General features: G+C 47.9%; 1 protein-coding gene across 2 annotated transcripts in view; it reads right to left on the bottom strand.

Annotated features, from left to right (window-relative positions):
* The window catches only part of VANGL1 (VANGL planar cell polarity protein 1), a 246,678-nt gene extending 223,289 nt beyond the window's left edge, over positions 1–23,389 (bottom strand). For both annotated transcript variants that reach the window (XM_075332746.1, XM_075332748.1), the window contains exon 1: positions 23,291–23,389. The gene's annotated coding sequence lies outside the window, so the exon portion shown is untranslated. The remainder of the gene's footprint in view (positions 1–23,290) is intronic.
* Positions 23,390–23,644: the final 255 nt, after the last annotated feature.

The following is a 23,644-nucleotide window of genomic DNA, read 5'->3' as shown; positions in this document are numbered from 1 at the left end:
CATCTTCTATCTTATCCACACTGCACGGTCTCACCTGTATACCGCATCTTCTGCCTTATCCACACTGCACGGTCTCACGTGTATACCACATCTTCTCTCTTATCCACACTGCACGGTCTCACCTGTATACCACAACTTCTATCTTATCCACACTGCACGGTCTCACGTGTATACCACATCTTCTCTCTTATCCACACTGCACGGTCTCACCTGTATACCACATCTTCTATCTTATCCACACTGCACGGTCTCACCTGTATACCACATCTTCTATCTTATCCACACTGCACGGTCTCACCTGTATACCACATCTTCTATCTTATCCACACTGCACGGTCTCACCTGTATACCACATCTTTTATCTTGTCCACACTGCACGGTCTCACCTGTATACCACATCTTCTGTCTTATCCACACTGCACGGTCTCACCTGTATACCGCATCTTCTGCCTTATCCACACTGCACGGTCTCACCTGTATACCACATCTTCTATCTTATCCACACTGCACGGTCTCACCTGTATACCACATCTTCTATCTTATCCACACTGCACGGTCTCACCTGTATACCACATCTTTTATCTTGTCCACACTGCACGGTCTCACCTGTATACCGCATCTTCTGCCTTATCCACACTGCACGGTCTCACCTGTATACCACATCTTCTCTCTTATCCACACTGCACGGTCTCACCTGTATACCACATCTTCTACCTTATCCACACTGCACGGACTCACCTGTATACCGCATCTTCTACCTTATCCACACTGCACGGTCTCACCTGTATACCACATCTTCTGCCTTATCCACACTGCACGGTCTCACCTGTATACCACATCTTCTCCCTTATCCACATTGCACGGTCTCACCAGTATACCACATCTTCTGTCCTATCCACACTGCACGGTCTCACCTGTGTATCACATATTCTACCTTCTCCACACTGCACGGTCTCACCTGTATACCACATCTTCTGTCTTATCCACACTGCACGGTCTCACCTGTATACCACATCTTCTGTCTTATCCACACTGCACGGTCTCACCTGTATACCACATCTTCTGTCTTATCCACACTGCACGGTCTCACCTGTATACCCCATCTTCTATCTTATCCACACTGCACGGTTTTACCTGTATACCACATCTCCTGCCTTATCCACACTGCACGGTCTCACCTGTACACCACATCTTCTGCCTTATCCACACTGCACGGTCTCACCTGTATACCACATCTCCTGCCTTATCCACACTGCACGGTCTCACCTGTATACCACATCTTCTGTCTTATCCACACTGCACGGTCTCACTTGTATACCACATCTTCTATCTTATCCACACTGCACGGTCTCACCTGTATACCACATCTCCTGCCTTATCCACACTGCACGGTCTCACCTGTATACCACATCTTCTGTCTTATCCACACTGCACGGTCTCACCTGTATACCACATCTTCTGTCTTATCCACACTGCACGGTCTCACCTGTATACCCCATCTTCTATCTTATCCACACTGCATGGTCTCACCTGTATACCACATCTTCTATCTTATCCACACTGCACGGTCTCACCTGTATACCACATCTTCTGGCTTATCCACACTGCACGGTCTCACCTATATAACACATCTTCAATCTTATCCACACTGCACGGTCTCACCTGTATACCACATCTTCTATCTTATCCACACTGCACGGTCTCACCTGTATACCACATCTTCTGTCTTATCCACACTGCACGGTCTCACCTGTATACCACATCTTCTGTCTTATCCACACTGCACGGTCTCACCTGTATACCCCATCTTCTATCTTATCCACACTGCACGGTATCACCAGTATACCACATCTTCTATCTTATCCACACTGCACGGTCTTACCTGTATACCACATCTTCTACCTTATCCACACTGCACGGTCTCACCTGTATACCACATCTTCTATCTTATCCACACTGCACGGTCTCTCCTGTATACCACATCTCCTGCCTTATCCACACTGCACGGTCTCACCTGTATACCGCATCTTCTATTTTATCCACTCTGCACGGTCTCACCTGTATACCACATCTTCTACCTTATCCACACTGCACGGTCTCATCTGTATACCACATCTCCTGCCTTATCCACACTGCATGGTCTCACCTGTATACCACATCTTCTATCTTATCCACACTGCACAGTCTCACCTGTATACCACATCTTGTACCTTATCCACACTGCACGGTCTCACCTGTATACCACATCTTCTATCTTATGCACACTGCACGGTCTCACCTGTATACCACATCTTCTATCTTATCCACACTGCACGGTCTCACCTGTATACCACATCTTCTATCTTATCCACACTGCACGGTCTCACCTGTATACTACATCTTCTACCTTATCCACACTGCACGGTCTCCCCTGTATACCACATCTTCTACCTTATCCACACTGCACGGTCTCCCCTGTATACCACATCTTCTACCTTATCCACACTGCACGGTCTCCCCTGTATACCACATCTTCTATCTAATCCACACTGCACGTTCTCACCTGTACACCACATCTTTTATCTTATCCACACTGCACGGTCTCACCTGTATACCACATCTTCTATCTTATCCACACTGCACGGTCTCACCTGTATACCACATCTTCTACCTTATCCACACTGCACGGTCTCACCTGTATACCAGATCTTCTACATTATCCACACTGCACGGTCTCACCTGTATACCACATCTTCTACATTATCCACACTGCACGGTCTCACCTGTATACCACATCTTCTACCTTATCCACACTGCACGGTCTCACCTGTGTATCACATCTTCTATCTTATCCACACTGCACGGTCTCACCTGTATACCACATCTTCTGCCTTATCCACACTGCACGGTCTCACCTGTATACCACATCTTCTGCCTTATCCACACTGCATGGTCTCACCTGTGTACCACATCTTCTACCTTATCCACACTGCACGGTCTCACCTGTATACCACATTTTCTATCTTATCCACATTTCACGGTCTCACCTGTATACCACACTGCACGGTCTCCCCTGTATAACACACTGCACGGTCTCACCTGTATACCACATATTCTACCTTATCCACACTGCACGGTTTCACCTGTATACCACATCTTCCACCTTATCCACACTGCACGGTCTCACCTGTATACCACATCTTCTGTCTTATCCACACTGCACAGTCTCACCTGTATACCACATCTTGTACCTTATCCACACTGCACGGTCTCACCTGTATACCACATCTTCTGCCTTATCCACACTGCATGGTCTCACCTGTGTACCACATCTTCTACCTTATCCACACTGCACGGTCTCACCTGTATACCACATTTTCTATCTTATCCACATTTCACGGTCTCACCTGTATACCACACTGCACGGTCTCCCCTGTATAACACACTGCACGGTCTCACCTGTATACCACATATTCTACCTTATCCACACTGCACGGTTTCACCTGTATACCACATCTTCCACCTTATCCACACTGCACGGTCTCACCTGTATACCACATCTTCTGTCTTATCCACACTGCACAGTCTCACCTGTATACCACATCTTCCACCTTATCCACACTGCACGGTCTCACCTGTATACCACATCTTCTGTCTTATCCACACTGCACAGTCTCACCTGTATACCACATCTTGTACCTTATCCACACTGCACGGTCTCACCTGTATACCGCATCTTCTGCCTTATCCACACTGCACAGTCTCACCTGTATACCACATCTTCTGTCTTATCCACACTGCACGGTCTCACCTGTATACCACATCTTCTGTCTTATCCACACTGCACAGTCTCACCTGTATACCACATCTTGTACCTTATCCACACTGCACGGTCTCACCTGTATACCACATCTTCTGCCTTATCCACACTGCACGGTCTCACCTGTATACCGCATCTTCTATCTTATCCACACTGCACGGTCTCACCTGTATACCACATCTTCTGCCTTATCCACAAAGCATGTTCCCACCTGTATACCACATCCTCTATCTTATCCACACTGCACGGTCTCCCCTGTATAACACACTGCACGGTCTCACCTGTATACCACATCTTCTGCCTTATCCACACTGCATGTTCCCACCTGTATACCACATCTTCTGCCTTATCCACACTGCACGGTCTCACCTGTATACCACATCTTCTACCTTATTCACACTACACGGTCTCACCTGTATACCACATCTTCTTCCTTATCCACACTGCACGGTCTCACCTGTATACCACATCTTCTTCCTTATCCACACTGCACGGTCTCACCTGTATACCACATCTTCTGCCTTATCCACACTGCACGGTCTCACCTGTATACCACATCTTCTGTCTTATCCACACTGCACGGTCTCACCTGTATACCACATCTTCTACCTTATCCACACTGCACGGTCTCACCTGTATACCACATCTTCTACCTTATTCACACTGCACGGTCTCACCTGTATTCCACATCTTCTACCTTATTCACACTGCACGGACTCACCTGTATACCACATCTTCTCTCTTATCCACACTGCACGGTCTCACCTGTATACCCCATCTTCTACCTTATCCACACTGCACGGTCTCACCTGTATACCACATCTTCTACCTTATTCACACTGCACGGACTCACCTGTATACCGCATCTTCTCTCTTATCCACACTGCACGGTCTCACCTGTATACCCCATCTTCTACCTTATTCACACTGCACGGACTCACCTGTATACCGCATCTTCTACCTTATCCACACTGCACGGTCTCACCTGTATACCACATCTTCTATTTTATCCACACTGCACGGTCTCACCTGTATACCACATCTTCTGTCCTATCCACACTGCACGGTCTCACCTGTATACCGCATCTTCTGCCTTATCCACACTGCACAGTCTCACCTGTATACCACATCTTCTACCTTATCCACACTGCACGGTCTCACCTGTATACCACATCTTCTATTTTATCCACACTGCACGGTCTCACCTGTATACCACATCTTCTCTCTTATCCACACTGCACGGTCTCACCTGTATACCGCATCTTCTGCCTTATCCACACTGCACGGTCTCACCTGTATACCGCATCTTCTGCCTTATCCACACTGCACGGTCTCACCTGTATACCGCATCTTCTGCCTTATCCACACTGCACAGTCTCACCTGTATACCACATCTTCTGTCTTATCCACACTGCACGGTCTCACCTGTATACCACATCTTCTGTCTTATCCACACTGCACAGTCTCACCTGTATACCACATCTTGTACCTTATCCACACTGCACGGTCTCACCTGTATACCACATCTTCTGCCTTATCCACAAAGCATGTTCCCACCTGTATACCACATCCTCTATCTTATCCACACTGCACGGTCTCCCCTGTATAACACACTGCACGGTCTCACCTGTATACCACATCTTCTGCCTTATCCACACTGCATGTTCCCACCTGTATACCACATCTTCTGCCTTATCCACACTGCACGGTCTCACCTGTATACCACATCTTCTACCTTATTCACACTACACGGTCTCACCTGTATACCACATCTTCTTCCTTATCCACACTGCACGGTCTCACCTGTATACCACATCTTCTTCCTTATCCACACTGCACGGTCTCACCTGTATACCACATCTTCTGCCTTATCCACACTGCACGGTCTCACCTGTATACCACATCTTCTGTCTTATCCACACTGCACGGTCTCACCTGTATACCACATCTTCTACCTTATCCACACTGCACGGTCTCACCTGTATACCACATCTTCTACCTTATTCACACTGCACGGTCTCACCTGTATTCCACATCTTCTACCTTATTCACACTGCACGGACTCACCTGTATACCACATCTTCTCTCTTATCCACACTGCACGGTCTCACCTGTATACCCCATCTTCTACCTTATCCACACTGCACGGTCTCACCTGTATACCACATCTTCTACCTTATTCACACTGCACGGACTCACCTGTATACCGCATCTTCTCTCTTATCAACACTGCACGGACTCACCTGTATACCGCATCTTCTACCTTATCCACACTGCACAATCTCACCTGTATACCACATCTTCTATTTTATCCACACTGCACGGTCTCACCTGTATACCACATCTTCTGTCCTATCCACACTGCACGGTCTCACCTGTATACCGCATCTTCTGCCTTATCCACACTGCACAGTCTCACCTGTATACCACATCTTCTACCTTATCCACACTGCACGGTCTCACCTGTATACCACATCTTCTATTTTATCCACACTGCACGGTCTCACCTGTATACCACATCTTCTCTCTTATCCACACTGCACGGTCTCACCTGTATACCGCATCTTCTGCCTTATCCACACTGCACGGTCTCACCTGTATACCGCATCTTCTGCCTTATCCACACTGCACGGTCTCACCTGTATACCGCATCTTCTGCCTTATCCACACTGCACGGTCTCACCTGTATACCACATCTTCTCTCTTATCCACACTGCACGGTCTCACCTGTATACCACATCTTCTGTCTTATCCACACTGCACGGTCTCACCTGTATACCACATCTTCTGTCTTATCCACACTGCACGGTCTCACCTGTATACCCCATCTTCTATCTTATCCACACTGCACGGTTTTACCTGTATACCACATCTCCTGCCTTATCCACACTGCACGGTCTCACCTGTACACCACATCTTCTGCCTTATCCACACTGCACGGTCTCACCTGTATACCACATCTTCTGCCTTATCCACACTGCACGGTCTCACATGTATACCACATCTTCTGTCTTATCCACACTGCACGGTCTCACTTGTATACCACATCTTCTATCTTATCCACACTGCACGGTCTCACCTGTATACCACATCTCCTGCCTTATCCACACTGCACGGTCTCACCTGTATACCACATCTTCTGTCTTATCCACACTGCACGGTCTCACCTGTATACCACATCTTCTGTCTTATCCACACTGCACGGTCTCACCTGTATACCCCATCTTCTATCTTATCCACACTGCATGGTCTCACCTGTATACCACATCTTCTATCTTATCCACACTGCACGGTCTCACCTGTATACCACATCTTCTGGCTTATCCACACTGCACGGTCTCACCTATATAACACATCTTCAATCTTATCCACACTGCACGGTCTCACCTGTATACCACATCTTCTATCTTATCCACACTGCACGGTCTCACCTGTATACCACATCTTCTGTCTTATCCACACTGCACGGTCTCACCTGTATACCACATCTTCTGTCTTATCCACACTGCACGGTCTCACCTGTATACCCCATCTTCTATCTTATCCACACTGCACGGTATCACCAGTATACCACATCTTCTATCTTATCCACACTGCACGGTCTTACCTGTATACCACATCTTCTACCTTATCCACACTGCACGGTCTCACCTGTATACCACATCTTCTATCTTATCCACACTGCACGGTCTCTCCTGTATACCACATCTCCTGCCTTATCCACACTGCACGGTCTCACCTGTATACCGCATCTTCTATTTTATCCACACTGCACGGTCTCACCTGTATACCACATCTTCTACCTTATCCACACTGCACGGTCTCATCTGTATACCACATCTCCTGCCTTATCCACACTGCATGGTCTCACCTGTATACCACATCTTCTATCTTATCCACACTGCACAGTCTCACCTGTATACCACATCTTGTACCTTATCCACACTGCACGGTCTCACCTGTATACCACATCTTCTATCTTATCCACACTGCACGGTCTCACCTGTATACCACATCTTCTATCTTATCCACACTGCACGGTCTCACCTGTATACCACATCTTCTATCTTATCCACACTGCACGGTCTGACCTGTATACTACATCTTCTACCTTATCCACACTGCACGGTCTCCCCTGTATACCACATCTTCTACCTTATCCACACTGCACGGTCTCCCCTGTATACCACATCTTCTACCTTATCCACACTGCACGGTCTCCCCTGTATACCACATCTTCTATCTAATCCACACTGCACGGTCTCACCTGTATACCACATCTTCTACCTTATCCACACTGCACGTTCTCCCCTGTATACCACATCTTCTATCTAATCCACACTGCACGGTCTCACCTGTACACCACATCTTTTATCTTATCCACACTGCACGGTCTCACCTGTATACCACATCTTCTATCTTATCCACACTGCACGGTCTCACCTGTATACCACATCTTCTACCTTATCCACACTGCACGGTCTCACCTGTATACCAGATCTTCTACATTATCCACACTGCACGGTCTCACCTGTATACCACATCTTCTACATTATCCACACTGCACGGTCTCACCTGTGTATCACATCTTCTACCTTATCCACACTGCACGGTCTCATCTGTGTATCACATCTTCTATCTTATCCACACTGCACGGTCTCACCTGTATACCACATCTTCTGCCTTATCCACACTGCACGGTCTCACCTGTATACCACATCTTCTGCCTTATCCACACTGCATGGTCTCACCTGTGTACCACATCTTCTACCTTATCCACACTGCACGGTCTCACCTGTATACCACATTTTCTATCTTATCCACATTTCACGGTCTCACCTGTATACCACACTGCACGGTCTCCCCTGTATAACACACTGCACGGTCTCACCTGTATACCACATATTCTACCTTATCCACACTGCACGGTTTCACCTGTATACCACATCTTCCACCTTATCCACACTGCACGGTCTCACCTGTATACCACATCTTCTGTCTTATCCACACTGCACAGTCTCACCTGTATACCACATCTTGTACCTTATCCACACTGCACGGTCTCACCTGTATACCACATCTTCTGCCTTATCCACACTGCATGGTCTCACCTGTGTACCACATCTTCTACCTTATCCACACTGCACGGTCTCACCTGTATACCACATTTTCTATCTTATCCACATTTCACGGTCTCACCTGTATACCACACTGCACGGTCTCCCCTGTATAACACACTGCACGGTCTCACCTGTATACCACATATTCTACCTTATCCACACTGCACGGTTTCACCTGTATACCACATCTTCCACCTTATCCACACTGCACGGTCTCACCTGTATACCACATCTTCTGTCTTATCCACACTGCACAGTCTCACCTGTATACCACATCTTCCACCTTATCCACACTGCACGGTCTCACCTGTATACCACATCTTCTGTCTTATCCACACTGCACTGTCTCACCTGTATACCACATCTTGTACCTTATCCACACTGCACGGTCTCACCTGTATACCGCATCTTCTGCCTTATCCACACTGCACAGTCTCACCTGTATACCACATCTTCTGTCTTATCCACACTGCACGGTCTCACCTGTATACCACATCTTCTGTCTTATCCACACTGCACAGTCTCACCTGTATACCACATCTTGTACCTTATCCACACTGCACGGTCTCACCTGTATACCACATCTTCTGCCTTATCCACAAAGCATGTTCCCACCTGTTTACCACATCCTCTATCTTATCCACACTGCACAGTCTCACCTGTATACCGCATCTTCTATCTTATCCACACTGCACGGTCTCACCTGTATACCACATCTTCTGCCTTATCCACAAAGCATGTTCCCACCTGTATACCACATCCTCTATCTTATCCACACTGCACGGTCTCCCCTGTATACCACATCTTCTGCCTTATCCACACTGCATGTTCCCACCTGTATACCACATCTTCTGCCTTATCCACACTGCACGGTCTCACCTGTATACCACATCTTCTACCTTATTCACACTACACGGTCTCACCTGTATACCACATCTTCTTCCTTATCCACACTGCACGGTCTCACCTGTATACCACATCTTCTTCCTTATCCACACTGCACGGTCTCACCTGTATACCACATCTTCTGGCTTATCCACACTGCACGGTCTCACCTGTATACCACATCTTCTGTCTTATATACACTGCACGGTCTCACCTGTATACCACATCTTCTACCTTATCCACACTGCACGGTCTCACCTGTATACCACATCTTCTACCTTATTCACACTGCACGGTCTCACCTGTATTCCACATCTTCTACCTTATTCACACTGCACGGACTCACCTGTATACCACATCTTCTCTCTTATCCACACTGCACGGTCTCACCTGTATACCCCATCTTCTACCTTATCCACACTGCACGGTCTCACCTGTATACCACATCTTCTACCTTATTCACACTGCACGGACTCACCTGTATACCGCATCTTCTCTCTTATCCACACTGCACGGTCTCACCTGTATACCCCATCTTCTACCTTATTCACACTGCACGGACTCACCTGTATACCGCATCTTCTACCTTATCCACACTGCACGGTCTCACCTGTATACCACATCTTCTATTTTATCCACACTGCACGGTCTCACCTGTATACCACATCTTCTGTCCTATCCACACTGCACGGTCTCACCTGTATACCGCATCTTCTGCCTTATCCACACTGCACAGTCTCACCTGTATACCACATCTTCTACCTTATCCACACTGCACGGTCTCACCTGTATACCACATCTTCTATTTTATCCACACTGCACGGTCTCACCTGTATACCACATCTTCTCTCTTATCCACACTGCACGGTCTCACCTGTATACCGCATCTTCTGCCTTATCCACACTGCACGGTCTCACCTGTATACCGCATCTTCTGCCTTATCCACACTGCACGGTCTCACCTGTATACCGCATCTTCTGCCTTATCCACACTGCACAGTCTCACCTGTATACCACATCTTCTGTCTTATCCACACTGCACGGTCTCACCTGTATACCACATCTTCTGTCTTATCCACACTGCACAGTCTCACCTGTATACCACATCTTGTACCTTATCCACACTGCACGGTCTCACCTGTACACCACATCTTCTGCCTTATCCACAAAGCATGTTCCCACCTGTATACCACATCCTCTATCTTATCCACACTGCACGGTCTCCCCTGTATAACACACTGCACGATCTCACCTGTATACCACATCTTCTGCCTTATCCACACTGCACGGTCTCACCTGTATACCACATCTTCTACCTTATTCACACTACACGGTCTCACCTGTATACCACATCTTCTGCCTTATCCACACTGCACGGTCTCACCTGTATACCACATCTTCTTCCTTATCCACACTGCACGGTCTCACCTGTATACCACATCTTCTTCCTTATCCACACTGCACGGTCTCACCTGTATACCACATCTTCTGCCTTATCCACACTGCACGGTCTCACCTGTATACCACATCTTCTGTCTTATCCACACTGCACGGTCTCACCTGTATACCACATCTTCTACCTTATCCACACTGCACGGTCTCACCTGTATACCACATCTTCTACCTTATTCACACTGCACGGTCTCACCTGTATTCCACATCTTCTACCTTATTCACACTGCACGGACTCACCTGTATACCACATCTTCTCTCTTATCCACACTGCACGGTCTCACCTGTATACCCCATCTTCTACCTTATCCACACTGCACGGTCTCACCTGTATACCACATCTTCTACCTTATCCACACTGCACGGTCTCACCTGTAGACCACATCTTCTGCCTTATTTACACTGCATGGTCTCACCTGTATACCACATCTTCTCTCTTATCCACACTGCACGGTCTCACCTGTATACCCCATCTTCTACCTTATTCACACTGCACGGACTCACCTGTATACCGCATCTTCTACCTTATCCACACTGCACAATCTCACCTGTATACCACATCTTCTATTTTATCCACACTGCACGGTCTCACCTGTATACCACATCTTCTGTCCTATCCACACTGCACGGTCTCACCTGTATACCGCATCTTCTGCCTTATCCACACTGCACAGTCTCACCTGTATACCACATCTTCTACCTTATCCACACTGCACGGTCTCACCTGTATACCACATCTTCTATTTTATCCACACTGCACGGTCTCACCTGTATACCACATCTTCTCTCTTATCCACACTGCACGGTCTCACCTGTATACCGCATCTTCTGCCTTATCCACACTGCACGGTCTCACCTGTATACCGCATCTTCTGCCTTATCCACACTGCACGGTCTCACCTGTATACCGCATCTTCTGCCTTATCCACACTGCACGGTCTCACCTGTATACCACATCTTCTCTCTTATCCACACTGCACGGTCTCACATGTATACCACATCTTCTCTCTTATCCACACTGCACGGTCTCACCTGTATACCACATCTTCTACCTTATCCACACTGCACGGTCTCATCTGTATACCACATCTTCTATTTTATCCACACTGCACGGTCTCACCTGTATACCACATCTTCTCTCTTATCCACACTGCACGGTCTCACCTGTATACCACATCTTCTACCTTATTCACACTGCACGGTCTCACCTGTATACCACATCTTCTTCCTTATCCACACTGCACGGTCTCACCTGTATACCACATCTTCTTCCTTATCCACACTGCACGGTCTCACCTGTATACCACATCTTCTGCCTTATCCACACTGCACGGTCTCACCTGTATACCACATCTTCTGTCTTATCCACACTGCACGGTCTCACCTGTATACCACATCTTCTACCTTATCCACACTGCACGGTCTCACCTGTATACCATATCTTCTACCTTATTCACACTGCACGGTCTCACCTGTATTCCACATCTTCTACCTTATTCACACTGCACGGACTCACCTGTATACCGCATCTTCTCTCTTATCCACACTGCACGGCCTCACCTGTATACCACATCTTCTATCTTATCCACACTGCACGGTCTCTCCTGTATACCACATCTTCTGCCTTATCCACACTGCACTGTCTCACTTGTATACCACATCTTCTGTCTTATCCACACTGCACGGTCTCACCTGTATACCACATCTTCTGCCTTATCCACACTGCACGGTCTCACCTGTATACCACATCTTCTATCTTATCCACACTGCACGGTCTCACCTGTATACCACATCTTCTATCTTATCCACACTGCACGGTCTCACCTGTATACCACATCTTCTATTTTATCCACACTGCACGGTCTCACCTGTATACCACATCTTCTGTCCTATCCACACTGCACGGTCTCACCTGTATACCGCATCTTCTGCCTTATCCACACTGCACAGTCTCACCTGTATACCACATCTTCTACCTTATCCACACTGCACGGACTCACCTGTATACCACATCTTCTATTTTATCCACACTGCACGGTCTCACCTGTATACCGCATCTTCTACCTTATCCACACTGCATGGTCTCACCTGTATACCACATCTTCTACCTTATCCACACTGCACGGTCTCACCTGTATACCACATCTTCTATTTTATCCACACTGCACGGTCTCACCTGTATACCACATCTTCTCTCTTATCCACACTGCACGGTCTCACCTGTATACCGCATCTTCTGCCTTATCCACACTGCACGGTCTCACCTGTATACCGCATCTTCTGCCTTATCCACACTGCACGGTCTCACCTGTATACCGCATCTTCTGCCTTATCCACACTGCACGGTCTCACCTGTATACCGCATCTTCTGCCTTATCCACACTGCACGGTCTCACCTGTATACCACATCTTCTCTCTTATCCACACTGCACGGTCTCACCTGTATACCACATCTTCTGCCTTATCCACAAAGCATGTTCTCAACTGTATACCACATCTTCTCTCTTATCCACACTGCACGGTCTCACCTGTATACCACATCTTCTATTTTATCCACACTGCACGGTCTCACCTGTATACCACATCTTCTACCTTATCCACACTGTACGGTCTCACCTGTATACCACATCTTCTATTTTATCCACACTGCACGGTCTCACCTGTATACCACATCTTCTCTCTTATCCACACTGCACGGTCTCACCTGTATACCACATCTTCTACCTTATTCACACTGCACGGTCTCACCTGTATACCACATCTTCTTCCTTATCCACACTGCACGGTCTCACCTGTATACCACATCTTCTTCCTTATCCACACTGCACGGTCTCACCTGTATACCACATCTTCTACCTTATTCACACTGCACGGTCTCACCTGTATTCCACATCTTCTACCTTATTCACACTGCACGGACTCACCTGTATACCACATCTTCTCTCTTATCCACACTGCACGGTCTCACCTGTATACCCCATCTTCTACCTTATCCACACTGCACGGTCTCACCTGTATACCACATCTTCTACCTTATTCACACTGCACGGACTCACCTGTATACCGCATCTTCTCTCTTATCCACACTGCACGGTCTCACCTGTATACCCCATCTTCTACCTTATTCACACTGCACGGACTCACCTGTATACCGCATCTTCTACCTTATCCACACTGCACGGTCTCACCTGTATACCACATCTTCTATTTTATCCACACTGCACGGTCTCACCTGTATACCACATCTTCTGTCCTATCCACACTGCACGGTCTCACCTGTATACCGCATCTTCTGCCTTATCCACACTGCACAGTCTCACCTGTATACCACATCTTCTACCTTATCCACACTGCACGGTCTCACCTGTATACCACATCTTCTATTTTATCCACACTGCACGGTCTCACCTGTATACCACATCTTCTCTCTTATCCACACTGCACGGTCTCACCTGTATACCGCATCTTCTGCCTTATCCACACTGCACGGTCTCACCTGTATACCGCATCTTCTGCCTTATCCACACTGCACGGTCTCACCTGTATACCGCATCTTCTGCCTTATCCACACTGCACAGTCTCACCTGCATACCACATCTTCTGTCTTATCCACACTGCACGGTCTCACCTGTATACCACATCTTCTGTCTTATCCACACTGCACAGTCTCACCTGTATACCACATCTTGTACCTTATCCACACTGCACGGTCTCACCTGTACACCACATCTTCTGCCTTATCCACAAAGCATGTTCCCACCTGTATACCACATCCTCTATCTTATCCACACTGCACGGTCTCCCCTGTATAACACACTGCACGATCTCACCTGTATACCACATCTTCTGCCTTATCCACACTGCACGGTCTCACCTGTATTCCACATCTTCTACCTTATTCACACTGCACGGACTCACCTGTATACCGCATCTTCTCTCTTATCCACACTGCACGGTCTCTCCTGTATACCCCATCTTCTACCTTATTCACACTGCACGGACTCACCTGTATACCGCATCTTCTACCTTATCCACACTGCACGGTCTCACCTGTATACCACATCTTCTATTTTATCCACACTGCACGGTCTCACCTGTATACCACATCTTCTGTCCTATCCACACTGCACGGTCTCAGCTGTATACCGCATCTTCTGCCTTATCCACACTGCACAGTCTCACCTGTATACCACATCTTCTACCTTATCCACACTGCACGGTCTCACCTGTATACCACATCTTCTATTTTATCCACACTGCACGGTCTCACCTGTATACCACATCTTCTCTCTTATCCACACTGCACGGTCTCACCTGTATACCGCATCTTCTGCCTTATCCACACTGCACGGTCTCACCTGTATACCGCATCTTCTGCCTTATCCACACTGCACGGTCTCACCTGTATACCGCATCTTCTGCCTTATCCACACTGCACGGTCTCACCTGTATACCGCATCTTCTGCCTTATCCACACTGCACGGTCTCACCTGTATACCACATCTTCTCTCTTATCCACACTGCACGGTCTCACCTGTATACCACATCTTCTCTCTTATCCACACTGCACGGTCTCACCTGTATACCACATCTTCTGCCTTATCCACAAAGCATGTTCTCAACTGTATACCACATCTTCTCTCTTATCCACACTGCACGGTCTCACCTGTATACCACATCTTCTACCTTATCCACACTGCACGGTCTCACCTGTATACCACATCTTCTCTCTTATCCACACTGCACGGTCTCACCTGTATACCGCATCTTCTGCCTTATCCACACTGCACTGTCTCACCTGTATACCGCATCTTCTGCCTTATCCACACTGCACGGTCTCACCTGTATACCGCATCTTCTGCCTTATCCACACTGCACGGTCTCACCTGTATACCGCATCTTCTGCCTTATCCACACTGCACGGTCTCACCTGTATACCACATGTTCTCTCTTATCCACACTGCACGGTCTCACCTGTATACCACATCTTCTCTCTTATCCACACTGCACGGTCTCACCTGTATACCACATCTTCTCTCTTATCCACACTGCACGGTCTCACCTGTGTATCACATCTTCTCTCTTATGCACACTGCACGGTCTCACCTGTATACCACATCTTCTCTCTTATCCACACTGCACGGTCTCACCTGTATACCACATCTTCTATTTTATCCACACTGCACGGTCTCACCTGTATACCACATCTTCTCTCTTATCCACACTGCACGGTCTCACCTGTATACCGCATCTTCTGCCTTATCCACACTGCACGGTCTCACCTGTATACCATATCTTCTATCTTATCCACACTGCACGGTCTCACCTGTATACCGCATCTTCTGCTTTATCCACACTGCACGGTCTCACCTGTATACCACATATTCTATCTTATCCACACTGCACGGTCTCACCTTTATACCGCATCTTCTGCCTTATCCACACTGCACGGTCTCACGTGTATACCACATCTTCTCTCTTATCCACACTGCACGGTCTCACCTGTATACCGCATCTTCTGCCTTATCCACACTGCACGGTCTCACCTGTATACCACAACTTCTATCTTATCCACACTGCACGGTCTCACGTGTATACCACATCTTCTACCTTATCCACACTGCACGGTCTCACCTGTATACCACATCTTCTACCTTATCCACACTGCACGGACTCACCTGTATACCACATCTTCTACCTTATCCACACTGCACGGTCTCACCTGTATACCACATCTTCTATCTTATCCACACTGCACGGTCTCACCTGTATACCGCATCTTTTATCTTGTCCACACTGCACGGTCTCACCTGTATACCGCATCTTCTGCCTTATCCACACTGCACGGTCTCACCTTGTATACCACATCTTCTCTCTTATCCACACTGCACGGTCTCACCTGTATACCGCATCTTCTGCCTTATGCACACTGCACGGTCTCACCTGTATACCACATCTTCTATCTTATCCACACTGCACGGACTCACCTGTATACCACATCTTCTACCTTATCCACACTGCACGGTCTCACCTGTATACCACACTGCAGGGTCTCACCTGTATACCGCATCTTCTACCTTATCCACACTGCACGGTCTCTCCTGTATACCGCATCTTCTACCTTATCCACACTGCACGTTCTCACCTGTATACCACATCTTCTGCCTTCTCCACACTGCACGGTCTCACCTGTATACCACATCTTCTACCTTATCCACACTGCACGGTCTCACCTGTATACCACATCTTCTGTCTTATCCACACTGCACGGTCTCACCTGTATACCACATCTTCTGTCTTATCCACACTGCACGGTCTCACCTGTATACCCAATCTTCTATCTTATCCACACTGCACGGTCTCACCTGTATACCACATCTCCTGCCTTATCCACACTGCACGGTCTCACCTGTATACCACATCTTCTGTCTTATCCACACTGCACGGTCTCACCTGTATACCACATCTTCTATCTTATCCACACTGCACGGTCTCACCTGTATACCACATCTCCTGCCTTATCCACACTGCACGGTCTCACCTGTATACCACATCTTCTGTCTTATCCACACTGCACGGTCTCACCTGTATACCCCATCTTCTATCTTATCCACACTGCACGGTCTCACCTGTATACCTTATCTTCTGTCTTATCCACACTGCACGGTCTCACCTGTATACCCCATCTTCTATCTTATCCACACTGCACGGTCTCACCTGTATACCACATCTTCTGGCTTATCCACACTGCACGGTCTCACCTGTATACCACATCTTCAATCTTATCCACACTGCACGGTCTCACCTGTATACCACATCTTCTACCTTATCCACACTGCACGGTCTCACCTGTATACCACATCTTCTATCTTATCCACACTGCACGGTCTCACCTGTATACCACATCTTCTATCTTATCCACACTGCACGGTCTCACCTGTAGACCACATCTTCTGGCTTATCCACACTGCACGGTCTCACCTGTATACCACATCTTCTATCTTATCCACACTGCACGGTCTCACCTGTATACCACATCTCCTGCCTTATCCACACTGCACGGTCTTCACCTGTATACCACATCTCCTGCCTTATCCACACTGCACGGTCTCACCTGTATACCACATCTCCTGCCTTATCCACACTGCACGGTCTCACCTGTATACCACATCTTCTATCTTATCCACACTGCACGGTCTCACCTGTATACCACATCTTCTATCTTATCCACACTGCACGGTCTCACCTGTATACCACATCTTCTATCTTATCCACACTGCACGGTCTCACCTGTATACCACATCTTCTACCTTATCCACACTGCACGGTCTCACCTGTATACCACATCTTCTATCTTATCCACACTGCACGGTCTTACCTGTTTACCACATCTTCTACCTTATCCACACTGCACGGTCTCACCTGTATACCACATCTTCTACCTTATCCACACTGCACGGTCTCACCTGTATACCACATCTTCTCTCTTATGCACACTGCACGGTCTCTCCTGTATACCACATCTCCTGCCTTATCCACACTGCACGGTCTCACCTGTATACCACACTGCATGGTCTCACCTGTATACCGCATCTTCTACCTTATCCACACTGCACGGTCTCACCTGTATACCACATCTTCTACCTTATCCACACTGCACGGTCTCACCTGTATACCACATCTCATGCCTTATCCACACTGCACGGTCTCACCTGTATACCACATCTCCTGCCTTATCCACACTGCACGGTCTCACCTGTATACCGCATCTTCTACCTTATCCACACTGCACGGTCTCACCTGTATACCACATCTTCTACCTTATCCACACTGCACGGTCTCACCTGTATACCACATCCGCTGCCTTATCCACACTGCACGGTCTCACCTGTATACCACACTGCATGGTCTCACCTGTATACCACATCTTCTATCTTATCCACACTGCACGGTCTCACCTGTATACCACATCTTGTACCTTATCCACACTGCACGGTCTCACCTGTATACCACATCTTCTATCTTATCCACACTGCACGGTCTCACCTGTATACCACATCTTCTACCTTATCCACACTGCACGGTCTCCCCTGTATACCACATCTTTTGCCTTATCCACACTGCACGGTCTCACCTGTATACCACATCTTCTCTCTTATCCACACTGCACGGTCTCACCTGTATACCACATCTTCTACCTTATCCACACTGCACGGTCTCCCCTGTATACCACATCTTTTGCCTTATCCACACTGCACGGTCTCACCTGTATACCACATCTTCTACCTTATCCACACTGCACGGTCTCACCTGTATACCACATCTTCTATCTAATCCACACTGCACGTTCTCACCTGTATACCACATCTTCTACCTTATCCACACTGCACGTTCTCACCTGTATACCACATCTTCTACCTTATCCACACTGCACGGTCTCTCCTGTATACCACATCTCCTGCCTTATCCACACTGCACGGTCTCACCTGTATACCACATCTTCTACCTTATCCACACTGCACGGTCTCACCTGTATACCACATCTCATGCCTTATCCACACTGCACGGTCTCACCTGTATACCACATCTCCTGCCTTATCCACACTGCACGGTCTCACCTGTATACCGCATCTTCTACCTTATCCACACTGCACGGTCTCACCTGTATACCACATCTTCTACCTTATCCACACTGCACGGTCTCACCTGTATACCACATCTCCTGCCTTATCCACACTGCACGGTCTCACCTGTATACCACACTGCATGGTCTCACCTGTATACCACATCTTCTATCTTATCCACACTGCACGGTCTCACCTGTATACCACATCTTGTACCTTATCCACACTGCACGGTCTCACCTGTATACCACATCTTCTATCTTATCCACACTGCACGGTCTCACCTGTATACCACATCTTCTACCTTATCCACACTGCACGGTCTCCCCTGTATACCACATCTTTTGCCTTATCCACACTGCACGGTCTCACCTGTATACCACATCTTCTGTCTTATCCACACTGCACGGTCTCACCTGTATACCACATCTTCTGTCTTATCCACACTGCACGGTCTCACCTGTATACCACATCTTCTGTCTTATCCACACTGCACGGTCTCACCTGTATACCACATCTTGTACCTTATCCACACTGCACGGTCTCACCTGTATACCACATCTTCTGCCTTATCCACACTGCACGGTCTCACCTGTATAACACATCTCCTGCCTTATCCACACTGCACGGTCTCACCTGTATACCACATCTTGTACCTTATCCACACTGCACGGTCTCACCTGTATACCACATCTTCTGCCTTATCCACACTGCACGGTCTCACCTGTATACCACATCTTCTATCTTATCCACACTGCACGGTCTCACCTGTATACCACATCTCCTGCCTTATCCACACTGCACGTTCCCACCTGTATACCACATCTTCTGCCTTATCCACACTGCACGGTCTCACCTGTATACCACATCTTCTATCTAATCCACACTGCACGGTCTCACCTGTATACCACATCTTCTGCCTTATCCACACTGCACGGTCTCACCTGTATACCACATCTTCTATCTAATCCACACTGCACGGTCTCACCTGTATACCACATCTTCTACCTTATCCACACTGCACGGTCTCACCTGTATACCACATCTTCTATCTTATCCACACTGCACGGTCTCACCTGTATACCACATCTTCTATCTTATCCACACTGCACGGTCTCACCTGTATACCACATCTTCTATCTAATCCACACTGCACGGTCTCACCTGTATACCACATCTCCTGTCTTATCCACACTGCACGGTTTCACCTGTATACCGCATCTCCTGCCTTATCCACACTGCACGGTCTCTCCTGTATACCACATCTCCTGCCTTATCCACACTGCACGGTCTCACCTGTATACCAAATCTCCTGCCTTATCCACACTGCACGGTCTCACCTGTATACCACATCTTCTGCCTTATCCACACTGCACGGTCTCTCCTGTATACCACATCTCCTGCCTTATCCACACTGCATGGTCTCACCTGTATACCGCATCTTCTACCTTATCCACACTGCACGGTCTCACCTGTATACCACATCTTCTACCTTATCCACACTGCACGGTCTCACCAGTATACCACATCTTCTGCCTTATCCACACTGCACGGTCTCACCTGTATACCACATCTCATGCCTTATCCACACTGCACGGTCTCACCTGTATAACACATCTCCTGCCTTATCCACACTGCACGGTCTCACCTGTATACCACATCTCCTGCCTTATCCACACTGCACGGTCTCACCTGTATACCACATCTCCTGCCTTATCCACACTGCACGGTCTCACCTGTATACCGCATCTTCTACCTTATCCACACTGCACGGTCTCACCTGTATACCACATCTTCTATCTTATCCACACTGCACGGTCTCACCTGTATACCACATCTTCTGTCTTATCCACACTGCACGGTCTCACCTGTATACCACATCTCCTGCCTTATCCACACTGCACGGTCTCACCTGTATACCGCATCTTCTGTCTTATCCACACTGCACGGTCTCACCTGTATACCGCATCTTCTGCCTTATCCACACTGCACGGTCTCACCTGTATACCACATCTTCTGCCTTATCCACACTGCACGGTCTCACCTGTATACCGCATCTTCTGCCTTATCCACACTGCACGGTCTCACCTGTATAACACATCTCCTATCTTATCCACACTGCACGGTCTCACCTGTATACCACATTTTCTATCTTATCCACACTGCACGGTCTCACCTATATACCACATCTCCTATCTTATCCACACTGCACGGTCTCACCTGTATACCACATCTTCTATCTTATCCACACTGCACGGTCTCACCTATATACCACATCTCCTATCTTATCCACACTGCACGGTCTCACCTGTATACCACATCTCCTATCTTATCCACACTGCACGGTCTCACCTGTATACTACATCTTCTGCCTTATCCACACTGCACGGTCTCACCTGTATACCGCATCTTCTGCCTTATCCACACTGCACGGTCTCACCTGTATAACACATCTCCTATCTTATCCACACTGCACGGTCTCACCTGTATACCACATTTTCTATCTTATCCACACTGCACGGTCTCACCTATATACCACATCTCCTATCTTATCCACACTGCACGGTCTCACCTGTATACCACATCTTCTATCTTATCCACACTGCACGGTCTCACCTATATACCACATCTCCTATCTTATCCACACTGCACGGTCTCACCTGTATACCACATCTCCTATCTTATCCACACTGCACGGTCTCACCTGTATACTACATCTTCTGCCTTATCCACACTGCACGGTCTCACCTGTATACTACATCTTCTGCCTTATCCACACTGCACGGTCTCACCTGTATACCACATCTCCTATCTTATCCACACTGCACGGTCTCACCTGTATACCACATCTTCTGCCTTATCCACACTGCACGGTCTCACCTGTATACCACATCTTCTGCCTTATCCACACTGCACGGTCTCACCTGTATACCACATATCCTGCCTTATCCACACTGCACGGTCTCACCTGTATACCACATCTTCTGCCTTATCCACACTGCACGGTCTCACCTGTATACCACATCTTCTGCCTTATCCACACTGCACGGTCTCACCTGTATACCACATCTTCTGCCTTATCCACACTGCACGGTCTCACCTGTATACCACATCTTCTATCTTATCCACACTGCACGGTCTCACCTGTATACCGCATCTTCTACCTTATCCACACTGCACGGTCTCACCTGTATACCACATCTTCTACCTTATCCACACTGCACGGTCTCATCTGTATACCACATCTCCTATCTTATCCACACTGCTCGGTGAGTATAATATATGAGATTTCGTACACATATATGGTGTATATGTGTTTGTTCTCTGGTTGGTGAGCAGTATATAGAGTATATGGGCTGTGTGTATCCTGCCCCCGCTCTATGTTGTGTACTCTGCAGTGTCCTCCATACCTGACAGTGGTTTCCTCCTCGGCTGCGGCCTGTCGGGAGCTCACCTGCTGCTCTCCTCGCCCAACCTGCTCCTCCGCACCCTGCGAGAGGTGTGTGCGTCCTCCCCCGTCCTGAGGTATGTGACGCCTCCCCGTGCCCTCCGCCCCCGGTGTCTGCTGCTACACTGGGGCGAATACAGCACGGCGTATGCAGCGTACACACAGCGTACACACAGCGTACAGAGAACGTACACACAGCGTACACACAGCGTACAGAGAACGTACACACAGCGTACACACAGCGTACACACAGCGTACACACAGCGTACACACAGCGTACACACAGCGTACACACAGCGTACAGAGAGCGTACACA

This window comes from Anomaloglossus baeobatrachus, chromosome 2 (assembly GCF_048569485.1).
Source record: "Anomaloglossus baeobatrachus isolate aAnoBae1 chromosome 2, aAnoBae1.hap1, whole genome shotgun sequence".
Classification (NCBI taxonomy): Eukaryota; Metazoa; Chordata; class Amphibia; order Anura; family Aromobatidae; genus Anomaloglossus; species Anomaloglossus baeobatrachus.
This window is presented reverse-complemented; position numbering and strand designations above follow the sequence as displayed.